We start from the raw sequence: 16,306 nt of genomic DNA, 5'->3' as shown, positions 1-16,306 counted from the left end.
GACATCGTAAGGCAAACAAACAGCCAGTTATCACCTGGAGTCAAACATTACAGTTGAAGCAAAAAAACAGATTGCTGAAAGGCTTATAGGAAAACCTGGGGTTTGAGAAATTAGGGTTCAATAATATCCATGTATGCTGGGGAATTTAGAAAGCCCCATGCATGACCAGAGCAGAAGGCATGCTCAGAAAATTCCTAAAAATACCCTAAGTTTTAACCTCTGGCTGATCTCTAGACTCAGCACTATCGGTAAGTAAAGGCTAAGGCAGAGCTATAAACAGCCTGGTTAAGTATTAAAAAGGTGCCCCAACAGAAAACCAATTATCAAGAATTAAGTGTTTTTCCCATTTTACTCTTTCTATTTTTCTTCTTTCCTTCACTGCTTCCTTTCCTAATTTTTTTCCTTGCATTCAAGGAAAAGTCCTTCAAAACACAAGCTGAACATAAGCTAAGGAAACAGAGACTTCAGAGACCACACATGCAAATACATACTTTACAAAAATAGTTTAGACAAGTCAATAAATGAATAGCTACAGCACACAGCAGACAACAAGAACAAACTCCAAGGAGGGGGAAGTATTTGATATCCAGAGTTACCACACTATAAAAAAAAAATCTAGTTTTTAGTAAAAAATAGCATCAAAGAAATAAGGAAGTATGGCCCATTTACAGAAGAAATTAACAGAAACAATTCCTAAAGAAACACAGATGTTGGAATTACTAGACAAAAACTTCAAAACTTTTGTTTGAAACATGTTCAAAGAGTTAAATGAAACCATGGATAAAAAATTAAACACCAAGAGAATGGCATAAGAAAAAAGAACTTCAAATTTTTAAAAGCATTAACAAAAAACTTACAGAAAATTTGAAGCTGAAAAGTACTATAAACTGAAATGGAAAGCTGAGAATGTTCTAACAGCAGATTTAAGTAGGTAAAAAAAAAAAAAAAAAAAAAAAAAAAAAAAAAAAAAAAAAAAAAACAACCAGTGAACTTGATAACATGTCAATTGAAATTATTCAGCCTGAGAAGCAGGGAGACAAAAAGAAAAATAATTGAACAGAGTCAAAGAAAACTTTAGTACATCAACAATTGTATAGAATTTCTTGTTCAATGCATATCTAACATACATATAATGGGAGTCTTGAAAGAAAAAGAGAAGAGACAAAAAAGGAAAGAATATTTGAAAAAAGAATGAATAAAAACTTTCCAAACTTAATAAAAGGTATAAAACTACATATTCAAGAAGCTGAATGAACTCCAAGCAGAATAAACTCTAAGAGGTCCATACTGAAACACATTATAGCTGTTGAAAGACAAAGAAAATCCTGGAAACTGCAAGAGGGAAGCAATTCATCTCATGCAAGGGGTCCTTGATTAGATTTACATCTGATTTCTCTTTGGAAACCATGGAGACGAGAGACATTAGGATAACATGTTGAAGGTGCTGAAACTGAAAAAAAAAACTATATCAATCACAAATTTTATATTCAGTAAAACTGTCCTTCAAAAATGAAAAAGAAAATTAAGACATTCCCAAATAAACCTTAATTGAGTTTGTTGATAGCAGACTTTCCCTTTAAGTAGTGATAAAAGGGGTCCTTCTGGCTGAAATTAAAGAAGTATTAGACAGTAATTTGAAGCCATATGAATAAATAAAAAACTTAGGTAAAGGTAAATACATAAATAAACATTAAAACCACTAACATTGCATTTTTGTTATGTAACTCCTCTTTTTGTTCTCTATAAAATTTAAAAGAAAAATGAATAAAACAATAATTAGATATTTATTTTACTTGACTAGAAGTAGGAAGGAAATAATAAAGATTAAAATGGTGGTACAGGAACTAGAGAATAGAAAACAAAAGAGAGCATTAATGGCATCAAAACCTGTTCTTTGAAAAGATTGACAAGATGAACAAAACTTTAGCTAGACTAAATAAAAACAAGAACGAGTAGTCAAATAAAGTCAGAAATGAAAGTAGGGACAGATCCTGCCTAGTATTCAAGTAACTTTCTATCAACCACTGAAGTCCCACAAGAAAAAATATTCTCACTCTTCCAAGTTCTTAGGGAAGTAATGGGCCTCGTAAATTCTTAAGGCCATGCTGGGTAAAACAGCACCCATTGTGTCTATGCTCAAGGGATCAGTCTAACTGAAGCAACAGGTAATCTTGCACTGGAGAAACAGCAAGGGATTAGGTGAAAACACTTGCAACAAACACAACTTCCCCTGTATGATAAACTCGTTGTTCATCAATATCCACATGCATGGGGAAGATATCCTTCTTTCACTTGAACTCGTGCATGACCTTGTGACTTGCTTGGGCCATTAAAAAGTGAGAAGAATAATGTGGGTCTCTTCCAAGCAGAAATTTTTAAAGCCATTGTGTATTTCCCTGTGTATTGTTTATATTTTTATTTTCTGTATATTAGGTTTTGACATCTTAAAAGCCTTTCTGGCTGGAAAGTTTGCTTCTCCCAGGGCTAGTCCATCCTTAGAGACAGCAAGGGGCTTCTGTGGGAGCATGCCTTCAACATGCAACCTAACCAATCCAGATGCATACCTCCTTTATCTGTTCCATACACCTCAAGGGCCAATATTCCTCTACCTTAACCATCCTAGGGCTAGGTTCCAGGCAACTAGGGACCACTCTTATAGCTTAGAGCTCACTGGATTTTTTTTTAAATAGCCAGTCCTAAGCTGTCTACCCTGTCCTGCCTTGCTGTTCGTCTAAAACTACAATAAAGACTGTGTCCTATTCCTTCCCCTCATGCCTATCCCTTCTGCCTCCAGACTGACCCTGGTATTTTCACATGTGGCCCTGGGTGATATGCCATGCCTCCTGTTGCTAGGACCTGTGAGTATAATAAACTTTGTTCTCCTCAGCCTATCTGGCATCTTCTCTCATGGTCCCACCTGACTAATCATCACAGAAAAGAATACAGAACACACTGTATATTTTCTTTTCCCTGTCCTTATTATGGAAGCATGTGTTGAGATGGAGCTTCTGTTAGCCTGCAACTCTGATTATAATGGGCAGATACCCTGTCAACCCATAATGAACCAACCAGCAGTGTGAGCAAGAAATAAACTTGGTTCTTTCAAGCCTCTGAGATTTTGGAATTTCTTGTTACCATTGCATATCCAAGCCTCCTTTTGCCTAAGACTTAAAATATGAGGAGCGAAGTCCACATACTTCTAAAAATTAGTTTTGAGGACTAAAGAGTAAATATTACTGAAATAATTAACTTAATTTCAGGATGTATTATAAATAACAGTAGACATTTTCCAAAGAGTGAACTAAGAAAGATGAGACAAAAGATAAACCACTCAAGAGGGAAGAAGAAAAACTAAAGATTATCAAGTAGCTAAGGGATTGAAAAAAGAAGATATCCAGAGCAAAAATTTAACACATTTAAATATTTTTCTGAGGAACTTCCTTGGGGAAAAAAAGAAACATAATTCTTCCTATCAAAGTTAGAACAGTATTTTCTCCATTATTGAATTTTCATTTTTCCCCATTGGAATTTAAATTATCTCTAAGTTAATTTTCTTATGCTTTTCAAAAATGAGTTGTTTTCTATTTTGAGAAAATTGCTAGCTACATGATTTGGAAGAAAATATTACTCATTTAAGTAGGACTTTAGGGTCAAATGGTACATCATTAGTTTCAATATTATTAGAGCCAATATCCGGCAAAATTGCACAGTAGGAAAAGTGTGTTCTTCTCACATAAACTTGCTCCTAATCTCTCATTTCAGTGCTCATATGTATGGCTATTACTTCAAAGAGAGTCATATTCATTTTGTGACCTACCTTGATATTATCTTCCTATTACTTTTAAATTATGCTACTTGCTTTTTTTATGTAGCATTATAATTTGCCTTCATTACCTGTGGAAAAAGTCATGGCATATTTAAACAGTTTATTCCTCCTGTAATCTTAACTAACAGTGAATCACCATAACCCACTGCCACAAACGTGCAGCTATCACCCTCTTTAACAGCCTCTATGTAATTAAGTCCTCATCAAAATGACCAAATATTTTATCTCTCATAAGGAGACATCCTTACTTTACTTCCAACTCATACTTTTTTCTTCAGCTCTCTAATTAAATTTCCTTTTGTCTATATCTTCTATTGAGCCATCCCCTAAAATTCACAAACCGTGGTGTCACAAAATGTTAGATATTTCAGCTTCCGTGCTTTTTTTTTTTTTAATTTCAATCATTTTGGGGAAACAGGTGGTTTTTTATTACATGGATGAGTTCTGTAGCAGTGATTTCTGAGATTTTGGTGCCACCATCACCCAAGCAGTGCATACTGCACCCAATGTGTAATCTTTTATCCTTCACCCCTTTCCCACCTTTCCCCCTGAGTCCCCAGAGTCCATTATATCATTCTTATGTCTTTGTGTCCTCAGAGCTTGGTTCCCAACTATAAATGAGAGCATACAACATTTGGTTTTCCATTCCTGAGTTACTTCACTTAGAATAATGGTCTCCAGGGGGGCACCCAAGATGGCTGAATAGGAACAGCTCCAGCCTCCAGCTCCCAGCATGAGCGACACAGAAGACAGGTGATTTCTGCATTTTCAACTGAGGTACCGGTTCATCTCACTAGGGTGTGTCATACAGTCGATGCTGATCTGCTGGTGCAGCCTGACCAGCAAGAGCTGAAGCAGAGTGAGGCATCCCCTCACCTGGGAAGCACAAGATGGAAGGGAATTCCTTTTCCTAGCCAAGGGAAATTGAGACACACAACATTGGAAAATCGGGTAACTCCCACCCTAATACTGCTTTACCAAAGGTCTTAGCAAACAGCACACCAGGAGATTATATCCCACACCTGGCCCGGCGGGTCCCACGCCTACGGAGCTTCCCTCATTGCTAGCACAGCAGTCTGAGATCTAACCACAAGGCAGCAGCGAGGCTGGGGGATGGGCACCCACCATTGCTGAGGCTTAAGTAGGTAAAGAAAGCCACCAGGAAGCTCAAATTGGGTAGAGCCCAGAGCAGCTCAAAGAGGCCTGCCTGCCTCTGTAGACTCCACCTCTGGGGACAGGGCATAGCTAAACAAAAAGCAGCAGAAACCTCTGCAGATGTAAAAGTCCCTGTCTGACAGCTTTGAAGAGAGCAGTGGTTCTCCCAGCACAGAGGTTGAGATCTGAGAAGGGACAGACTGCCTGCTCAAGTGGGTCCCTGAACCCTGAGTAGCCTAACTGGGAGACATCCCCCATTAGGTGCAGATCAACACCTCACACCTCACACGGCTGGGTACACCCCTGAGAAAAAGCTTCCAGAGCAAGAATCAGACAGCAACACTCTCGCTGTTCAGCAATATTCTATCTTCTGCAGCCTCCGCTGCCAATACCCAGGCAAACAGGGTCTGGAGTGAACCTCAAGCAAACTCCAAAAGACCTGCAGCAGAAGGTCCTGACTGTTAGAAGGAAAACTAACAAACAGAAAGAACATCCACACCAAAACCCCATCAGTACATCACCATCATCAAAGACCAAAAGCAGAGAAAACCACAAAGATGGGGAAAAAGCAGTGCAGAAAAGCTGGAAATTCAAAAAATCAGAACGCATCTCCCCCTCCAAAGGAATGCAGCTCAGCAACAGAACAAAGTCAGACAGAGAATGACTTTGATGAGTTGAGAGAAGAAGTCTTCAGTCGATCAAACTTCTCAGAGCTAAAGGAGGAACTACGTAACTAGTGCAAAGAAACTAAAAACCTTGAAAAAAGAATGGATGAATGGATAACTAGAATAATCAATGCAGAAAAGATCTTAAAAGAACTGATAGAGATGAAAACCATGACACGAGAACTACATGACAAATACACAATCTTCAGTAACCGACTTGATCAACTGGAAGAAAGAGTATCAGTGATTGAAGATCAAATGAATGAAATGAAGCGAGATGTGTAGAGAAAAAAGAGTAAAAAGAAATGAACAAAGCCTCCAAGAAACATGGGATTATGAAAAGACCAAATCTACATCTGATTAGTGTGCCTGAAAGTGACAGGGAAAATGGAACCAAGTTGGAAAACACGCTGCAGGATATCATCCAGGAGAACTTCCCCAACCTAGTAAGGCAGGCCAACATTCAAATTCAGGAAATACAGAGAACGCCACAAAGACACTCCTCCAGAAGAGCAACTCCAGGACACATAATTGTCAGATTCACCAAAGTTGAAATGAAGGAAAAAATATTAAGGACGGCCAGAGAGATTAAGAAAATGTGGCACATATACACCATGGAATACTATTCAGTCATAAAAATGATGAGTTCGTGTCCTTTGTAGGGACATGGATGCAGCTGGAAACCATCATTCTCAGCAAACTATCGCAAGAACAGAAAACCAAACACCGCATGTTCTCACTCATAAGTGGGAATTGAACAATGTGATCACTTGGACACAGGAAGGGGAACATCACACACTGGGGCATATTGTAGGGAGAGGGTAGGGGGGAGGGATAGCATTAGGAGATATACCTAATGTAAATGACGAGTTAATGGGTGCAGTACACCAACATGGCACATGTATACATATGTAAAAAACCTGCACGTTGTGCAAATGTACCCTAGAACTTAAAGTATTAAAAAAAAAAAAAAAGAAGAAGAAGAAGAAGAAGAATGGTCTCCAACTCCATTCAGGTTCCTGGGAATGCCATTATTTCATTCCTCTTTATGGCTGAATAGTATTCCATGGTATATATATATATACCACATTTTATTTATTTATTTATTCACTCATTGGTTGATGGATATTTAGGCTGGCTCCATATTTTTGCAATTGTGAAGTGTGTTACTATAAACATGCATGTGCAAGAGTCTTTTTCACATAATGACTTCTTTTCCTCTTGGTAGATTCCTAGTGCGGGATTGCTGGATCAAATGGTAGTTGTACTTTTAGTTCTTTAAGGCATCTCCATACTGTTTTCCATGGTGGTTGTATAAGTTTACATTGCCACCAGCACTGTAAAAGTGTTCCCTTTTCTCCACGTCCACACCAACATCTCTTATTTTTGATCTTCTAATTATTACCACTTCTGCAGGAGTAAGGTAGTATCACATTGTGGTTTTAATTTGCATTTCCCTGATAATCAGTGATGTTGAGCATGTTTTCATATGTTTATTGGCCATTTGTATATCTTGTTTTGATAATTGTCTATTCATGTCCTTAGCCCACTTTTTGATGGACTTTTTAATCAATATCCTATATATTTTTAAATTTATTTAAGTTGGTTTATACCTTTCTCTGGTACCTTGTTGAATAGCTTAATAATCAATCTTCTGAATTCTTTACCTGGCAACTCAGAAATTTTTTCTTGGTTTAGATCCATTGCTGGAGAACTAGTGTGATTTTTCAGGGGTGTTGTAGAGTCATGTTTTGTCATATTACCGGAATTACTTTTCTGATTCCTTCTCATCTGCGTAGACCAGTTCAGTGGAAAGATCTGGAACTCAATTACTGCTGTTCAGATTCTTTTGTCCCACGGGGTGATCCCTTGATTTGGTGCTCTTTCCCTTCCCCTAGGGATGGGGCTTCCTGAGAGCCAGACTTCAGTGACTGTTACTGCTCTTCTGGTCTAGCCACCCAGCTGGGCTATTGGGCTCTGAGCTGGTGCTGGGGAACAGCTACAAAGAGTCCTGTGATTTTATCTGTTTTCAGGTCTCCCAGTTGTGGATACCAGCACCTACTTCGGTAGAGGTGAGTAAAGTGGACTGTCTGGGAGTCCTTGGTTGTAGTTTGGTTTAATGTGCTGGTTTTCTCAAATGCTGGTAATGCTAGCAGTGAATTCATCACATGAACAGACTCAGGACCTCTGATTAGCCACGGTGTTGTTTTTTTCTTCTTTGAAGCAGGGTTGTTCTGTTATGAGTTGCTGTAATGACTAGAATTTGTTGACCTTCAACCAGAAGGTGGTGCTTTCAAGAGAGCACCAGCCACAGTAGTGGAAGAAGGATATAATATTTCCCTACATTGGCCAGGATAAGTATTTGTTTTCTCGGGTGGTGGGCGGAGCCATAGAGCTCCCAAGAATTTATGTCTGTTGTCTTCAGCTGCTAGGAAGGTAGAGAAAAACTATCAGGTGGGGGCAGGGTTAGATGGGTCTGAGCTCAGACTCTCCTTGGCTGGGGCTTGCTGCAGCCACTGTTGGGGATGAAGAGGTAGTTCTCAGGCCAATGGAGTTGTGTTTTCTGGAAAATTATGGCTCCCTCTACTGCATCATACAGGTCGTCAGGGAATTGAAGGAAAGCCAGAAGTGACAGGCTTCACCCAGCTCTCAGCCAGCCAGCAAGGCCTGTCTCATTCCCCCAGTGCCCAACAACAGCACTGAGTTTATATCCAAGCGGCTGGGAGCAGGTCTGAGATCTTGTTCCAGGCTACGAGCCTCCCTGCTGAGAAAACAAGTAGGGCTCTCAGGCCTTACTCCTCCCTGCCTGCCTGTACCATTGACTGTAGCTTCTACTCTTGTATCTGCACTTCCAATTTGCCCTCCCAGATTCTGCTCAGGAAAGTTCATGCAGCGTCAAAATTATTACAAAATTCAGTTGGAAGATTCCTTCATCCTGTGGCCCTCTCCGCTATTCCACTGGCTGCCTTCCCGAAGGACCCCTGTGTGATAAAGCCGGGAATGACTTCTCTGGGTTTGAACTAGGAACTGGGAGTGCCTACAGTGATCTTCCTGCCTTTTCTTCTATTTTTATATTTCACTTGCCCCCCTAAATCTGTTTCAGCTCTAGGTAACGTTAAATCCTTCTCCCCAATCTGTATTTTCAAGTTCCCCAGTGGGGATGTGTGTTCAGAGACAAATTTTCTCTCTCACACGCTTTGGAAATTCAGTTTCTTAGCTCTCTTGCAGAGTTTGCAGTGGCAAGTTCCTTCTTTCAAAGGCACTGCGAATTCTTTCCATTTTCCTGTTATGTTCTTGCACTGGTTCTTGGAACAAAAGTGTGAGTCTCCACATGCTGTTCTGTCCATCCAAGTGCGAGCTGTGTGTTAGTCCTGTCTCCTGTCTGATATTTTTCCATTAGTTTCTACGCTTGCATTTTTTAATTATTGATTTCAAAAGTAATGTGTGCTTGTAATAGAATATTTGGGACACAGAACCTGCCAAAGAAGTCATAAAAAATAACCATAATGCTACCTAGAGATGGTTTCTAGTTTTTTCCCCTGTGGCTACTTTTGTGTGTGTGTGTGTGTGTGTGTGTGTGTGTGTGTGTGTGTGTGTGTGTGTAAAATCTGGATCATGTTGCATATACAACTTTATATTCTATTTTTTTGATGTTGAAATCATTGTCATATAAAATATTCAAGAATTATCTTTTAAATGCAATTTATATACATCTCCTACACATTTGGCTGCTGTCTGAGACGGTTTAAGATTCTTAACTGCTCACCCTTCATGTGTATCAAAGACCCAGGCCCGTTATGAAATCAGCCAAGCCCCTATGGACGGATGTCTTGGCTTTTGTCCTACAGTGCTTTCTCTTTAGGTTTGCTCCTGGAATATCTCTGTACTTGCTCCTCACCAGGAATCCTGAAGTCCATCCTGTCTCAACTTGGATCTAGTATCCTGTTATTCTAATTCTCTGGACAGGATCATGAAACCATAAATAGTACAAGAATATATTATTAACACAATAGAGTGTAATAAGACTGAGCTTTTACTACAACTTCTATGGGACTGAATCAAGATTTCTTACTTAGAAAAGATTAAACATAATTTGAATATGCACTATAAATTCTTGTCTTTTTCTTTCAATAAGATTCATAAGTAACATCTCTGCATTCTCACTTTTTACAAACATATCTTTTTAAAATTATTTATTTTTAATTGACAATATTTGGATATATCTATGGTCTATAACATGATGTTTTAATACATGTATACATGGGAAATGACTAAGTCAAGTTTATTAATAAATCCATCAGTCTCATAATCTGAAGGTCCTGACCTTTCTCACTTCATTAAAAAAAAAAAATCCCTTTATTTTAGGTTCAGGAATACATGTGCAGGTTTGTTATATAGGTAAACTCACAGGAGTTTGTCGTGCAGATTGTTTTGTCACCCAGATACTAAGCCTCGTACCAAATAGTTATTTTTTCTGATCCTCTCCCCCATCTCAACCTCTACCCTCAAGTAGGCCCCGGTGTCTGTTGTTCCCCACTTTGTGTCCATGTGTTGTCATCCTTTAGCTCCCACTTATAAGTGAGAACATGCAGTATTTGGTTTTCTGTTCCTGTGTTAGTTTGCCAAAAGTAATGACCTGCATCTCCATCCATGTTCACACGAAAGACATTATTTTATTCTTTTTATGGCTGCATTGTATTCCATGGTGTATATGTACCACATTATCTTTATCAAGTCTATTGTTATGGGTACTTAGGTTGATTTCATGTCTTTTCTATTATAAATAGTGCTGCATTGAACATTCAAGTACACCTGTATTTATGATAGAATGATTTATATTCCTTTGGGTATATACCCAGTTATGGGATTTCTGGTTTGAACAGTATTTTGGGCTCTTTTTTGGTTCCATACAAACTTTAAAATAGTTTTTTTCTAGTTCTGAGAAGAATGACATTGGTAGTCTGATAGGAATTGCATTTAAACTATACATTGCTTTTAACAGTATGGCCATTTTAATTGTTTCTTTCTATCCATGAGCATAAATTTTTTTTTTCCATTTGTTTGTATCATCTCTAATTTCTTTGAGCAATGTTTTGTTACTTCTCATAGTGGAGATTTTCCACCTCCCTAATTAGCTGCATTCCTAGGTATTCTACTCTTTTTGTGGCAGTTGTGAATGAAATTGTTTGTTTGGCTGTTTGCTTGGGTGTTGTTGGTGTATAGGAATGTTAGTCATTTTTGTGTACTGATTTTTGTATCCTAAGACTTTGCTGAAGTTGATTGTCAGCTTACAGAACTTTTTGTTCTCAACTATGGGGTTTTCTAGATATAGAATCATGTCATCTGCAGACAGGGATAGTTTGACTTCCTGTCTTCCTATTCGAATGCCCTTTACTTCTTTCTCTTGCCTGTTTGCTCTGGCCAGGACTTCCACTACCATGTTGAGTAGGAGTGGTGAGAGAGCATCTTTGTCCTGTGCCAGTTTTCAAGCGGGATGCTTCCAGCTTTTGCACATTCAGTATGATGTTGACTGTAGTTTTGTCATAGATAGTGCTTATTATTTTGAGGTATGTTCCTTCAACACCTAGTTTATCAAAAGGTTTTAACATGGAGGGATGTTGAATTTTATCTAAAGCCTCTCTGGATCTATTTAAATAATCATGTGGTTATTTTTAGTTCTGTTTATGTGATAAATCACATGGATTGATATGAGTGTGTTCAACCAACCTTGCATCTCAGGGATATAGCCTAATTGATCATCATGGATTAGGTTTTTGATGTGCTGGTGGATTCATTTGCTAGTATTTTGTAGAGTATTTTTACATCAAAGTTCATCAAGAATGTTGGCCTGAAGTTTTCTTTTTTTGTTGTGGCTCTGCCATGTTTTGGTATGAGGATGATGCTGGTCTCATAGAATGAGTTGAGAAGGAGTCCTTTCTACTCATTGTTTTTTAATAGTTTTAGTAGCAATGGTATGAGCTGTTCTTTGTACATCTGGTAGAGTTCATCTGTGAATCCATCTGGTCCCGGGCTTGTTTTTTTTATTATTGTTAGGCTATGTATTACTGATTCAATTTTGGAGCTCATTATTGGTCTGTTCAGTGATTTAATTTCTTCCTGGTTTAGTCTTGGGGGGTGTACATGTCCAGAAATTTATCAGTTTCTTCTAGATTTTCTAGCTTGCGTGCATAGAGGTATTCATCATAGTCTCTGATGGATATTTGTATTTCTGTGGCATCAATGGTAATATCCCCTTTGTCATTTCAAATTGTGTTTGTTTGGATCTTCTCTCTTTTCTTCCTTATTAGTCTAGCTAGTGATCTATTTACCTTATTAATTTTTTAAAAACTCATGGATTTGTTATTTTATTTATTTATTTATTTTGAGATGCAGTCTCGCTATGTTGCCCAGGCTGGACTGAAGTGGCATGATCTCAGGTCACTGCAGACTCTGCCTCCTGGGTTTCAGCGATTCCCCTACCTCAGCCTCTGTAGTAGCTGGGATTTGTTGATATTTTAGACGTTTTTTTGTGTGTCTCAATCGCTTTCATTTCAGCTCTGACTTCAATTTTTTTTTGTCTTCTGCTAGCTTTAGGGTTGGTTTGCTCTTGCTTCTCTAGTACTTTTTGTTGTGATGTTAGTTTGTTAATTTGAGATCTTTCTAACTTTGTGCTATGGACATTTAGTGCTGTAAATTTCCCTCTTAACACTGCCTTAGCTGTGTCCGATAGAATCTGATATATTTTGTTTTTGTTCTCATCAGTTTCAAAGCACTTCTTGACTTCCGCCTTAATTTCATTATTTACCCAAAAGTCATTCAGGAGCAGGTTGTTAAATTTCCATGTAATTGTATGGTTTTAAGTTATTTTCTTGGTCTTTTTATTTTTATTATGCTGTGGTCTGAGAGACTGGTTGATATGATTTTCGTTCTTTTGTATTTGCTGAGGAGTGTTTTATGTTCCATTGTGTGGTCAATTTTAGAGTATGTGTCATGTGGTGATGAGAAGAATGTATTCTTTTGTTTTGGGGTGGAGAGTTCTGTAGATGTATATCACATCCCTTTGGTCCAGTGTTAAGTGCAGGTGCAGAATATCTTTCTTAATTTTCTGCCTCAATGATCTGTCTAATGCTGTCAGTAGGGTGTTGAAGTCTCCCACTATTACTGTGTAGGAGTCTAGGTCTCTTTGAAGGTCTCTAAGAACTTGCTTTATGAATCCGGGTGCTCCTATATTGGGTACATATGTATTTATGATAGTTATGTCTTCTTGTTAAATTGAACACTTTAACATTATGTAACTCACTTGTCTCTTTTGATCCTTCTTGGTTTAATGTTTGTTTTATCAGAAACTAGGATTGGAACCCCTGCTTTTTTCTGTTTTCCAATTCCTGGGTAGATTATTTTTCATTTCTTTATTTCAAGCCTATGGGTGTCATTGCAGGTGAGATGGGTCTCTTGAAGGCCATACCATTATGTCTTGCTTCTTTAATTAGCTTTCCACTCTGTGCCTTTTAATTGGGGCATTTAGCCCATTTACATGCCAGGTTAGTATTAGTATGTATGGATTTGATCCAGTCATCATGTTGTTAGCTGTTTATTATGCCAACTTGTTTGTGTGGTTGCTTTATAGTGTCACTGTTCTGTGTACTTAAGTGTGGTTTTGTAATGGCTGGTAATGGTCTTTCCTTTCATATTTAGTGCTTCTTTCAGAAACTCTTGTAAGGCAGGTCTGGTGGTAACAAATTTCCTCAGCATTTGCTTGTCTAAAAAGGATCATATTTCTCCTATGAAGCTTAATTTCACTAGATATGAATTCATATCTTATGAAGCTTAATTTCACTAGATATGAAATTTGTAATTGGAATTTCTTTCCTTTAAGAATGTTGAATATAGGCCTCTAATCTCTTCCGGCTTGTAGAATTTCTGCTGAGCAGTCTGCTGTTAATCTGATGGATTTGCCTTTGTAGGTGACTTGTCCTTTCTCTCCAGCTGCCTTTAACATTTTTTTCTTTCATTTTGACTTTGGAGAATCTGACGATTATGTGTCTTGACGGTGACCTTTTAGTTAAGTGTCATGTGCGGTTTCTCCGCATTTCCTGAATTTGAATTTTGGCCTCTCTAGCGAGGTTGGGGAAGTTTCATGGATTATATCCTTAAATATATTTTCCAAGTTCCTTCCATTCTCCTCACCTCTTTCAGGGATATCAATGAGTCATAGATTTAGTATGTGTACATAATCCCAATTTCTTGGAGGTTTTATTTGTTCCTTTTTATTCTTTTTTACAATTATTGTCTGATTGTCTTATTTCAGAAAAACAGTCTTCAAGCTTTGTGACTCTTTCCTCACCTTGGTTATTCTGCTGTTAATATCTGCAATTGCATTATAAAATTCTTATAGTACATTTTTCAGTTTTATCAGGTCAGTTACATTCTTTTCTATCCTGGCTATTTTGTCTGTCAGCTCCTGTATCATTTTATGGTGATTCTTGTCTTCCTAAGAATTGTGATTCAATTTTTTCCTGAATCTTATGATCTTTGTTCCTATTGGATTGGGTTTCAATGTTCTCCTGAATCTCAATGACCTTTGTTTCTACCCATATTCTGAATTCTATCATTTCAGCCATCTCAGCCTAGTTAAGAACCCTTGCAGGAGAACTATTGTGGTTGTGTAAAGAAAAGAAGGCACTCTGACTTTTTGAGTGTCAGAGTTCTTGTGCTGTTTTTTCCTCATTTTTGTGGGCTGCTGTTCCTTCAGCCTTTGAAGTTGTTATCTTTTGGATGGGTGTTTTTTTCTTTTATCCTATTTGTTGCCCTTGGGGGTTTGATTGTGGTATAAGGTAGGTTCAGTCAACGGGCTTCAAATAAATATTAGAGTAGCTCTGTTGGCACCAAGAGTCCTAGAACCCTTTGGTTCCAAAGATCCCCTTGTTTAAGGAAATAATCACATCTTTAAACCAGCATCTTATAGCTGTCACTCGATTGACCCACAGGATTTTTATAAACTCCTTTGAGATTTCAATGAATATTAATCCATTCTCACTTTTTAATACCACAATCCATGAGTTCGAAAAGATTTCTCAACAAATTATTTTACATTTTTCCCCTGCTTCATCAAAGCACTGTGTGCTTAATATGTCTTTAGATATGCTTGAAGGCTATAAAAGGCCACCATAATTTTCTAGATTTTCATCTAAAGTCTTGGCTAGGAAATATCTCAGATTCTCCATGCCCTTCAAACATTTACAGATTTTCCATCTCAGACTTCTTTACAAGATTACTTTTAAAGGTAAATTTTAGCTATGTGTTTCCAAGAAGCAAGGATACATCAACTAAAATATTAGTATGTCTCACATGCTCTATGGTCTTATTTTTATTAAAGAAGTATAGCGATTCTGCTTTGAAAACTAGTTACCTAGGAAGCATATTCCTGAAAATTCTAGTTTCCCACACTGTGCTTGCTAAGTGTATTGCACACTCAGTTCACAGAAGTTGGTTATCCAAACCAAGCAGCATCAGTTTATCAATTCAAGTGCCCCATTTTGAATAATGAGAAAATGCCCTTAATGAGCACATACATTAGAGCTACTAAAGGTAAATAGCTCTATTTCAAAATACTCCCTCCCTGTGTGAGTATCTCTTAAAATAGATATCACAGCCGATGAATAGCAGTACCACTACACACTGACTTTTAACTTTCAAGTCAAATACATGCAAATCAGACAAAGCATAGGGAGGGAGCATGGCTAACTTGTAAACGCATCCCTTTCCCAATTACTTTACCTACCATTTGAAAAAGCATTACAAAAGTAACTCAGAAGGCACCTAAGCCTAAGCAGGATGAGTGACAATGCTGACATCACTGGTGTTTGATGATTAAATTAACATTTATGATGGGACTGGAAAAATGCAGCAAAACATTTTCACCAGAACTGAGGTCAACTATCAGGAGAGGGTAGCTGGGAAATAGGCACTATAAACTATTAGATCTAGGACTGTCTTCTCTCTTCTGGCTATCTATAGCACTTGCATTTTCTCTGCTAAACATGAGATTTTCCCCTACCTCAGCAAAAACCAGGATAAACAACAAAATATCACTTCCTAAGTGAGAATGGCACAGGATTTATATCTGGAAATAACTCTAAACAGTCACCAATCAGTGACCACAAAGACAGGTAGGACGACCAGTGAAAGGGCTTTGGCTTTGAGGACTCACTCTGAAATATCTTTGTTGTCCATGAAATATATGTTATTTATGCCATGGAGCAACTGCAGCCAGAGATAACCAGTGATGAAAGCAGGTGGCATTGGAGTCTTGAAGCAGCAATGTGGACTCATTACAAATGGCACTATGCTCAGGACATAAAATCATCAATAGGATCTGCTAATGTCAAACTCCAGTGATCAGATATTTAAGGTAAACATTCATTCCTCATTAAACACCAAATGAAAGTCTTTTATATACCAGGTATTGAGCTGGTCTTTGAGGATACAGAAATATCCATAACAAGATTTCTGACCTCAACAAGTTCAGACTATAAGATGAGACAGACGTGAAAACACATGGCATCAGATATCACATCAGTGGTATGTAAAAGAGACAATGGTTGGCTTAAAGGGAATATTAATTATGTTATGCTTGAGTTATCATGGTATGTGTGTCAGT

Source organism: Macaca mulatta, chromosome 7 (assembly GCF_049350105.2).
Source record: "Macaca mulatta isolate MMU2019108-1 chromosome 7, T2T-MMU8v2.0, whole genome shotgun sequence".
In the NCBI taxonomy this organism is placed as follows: Eukaryota; Metazoa; Chordata; class Mammalia; order Primates; family Cercopithecidae; genus Macaca; species Macaca mulatta.
Note: the sequence above shows the minus strand (reverse complement) of the source record.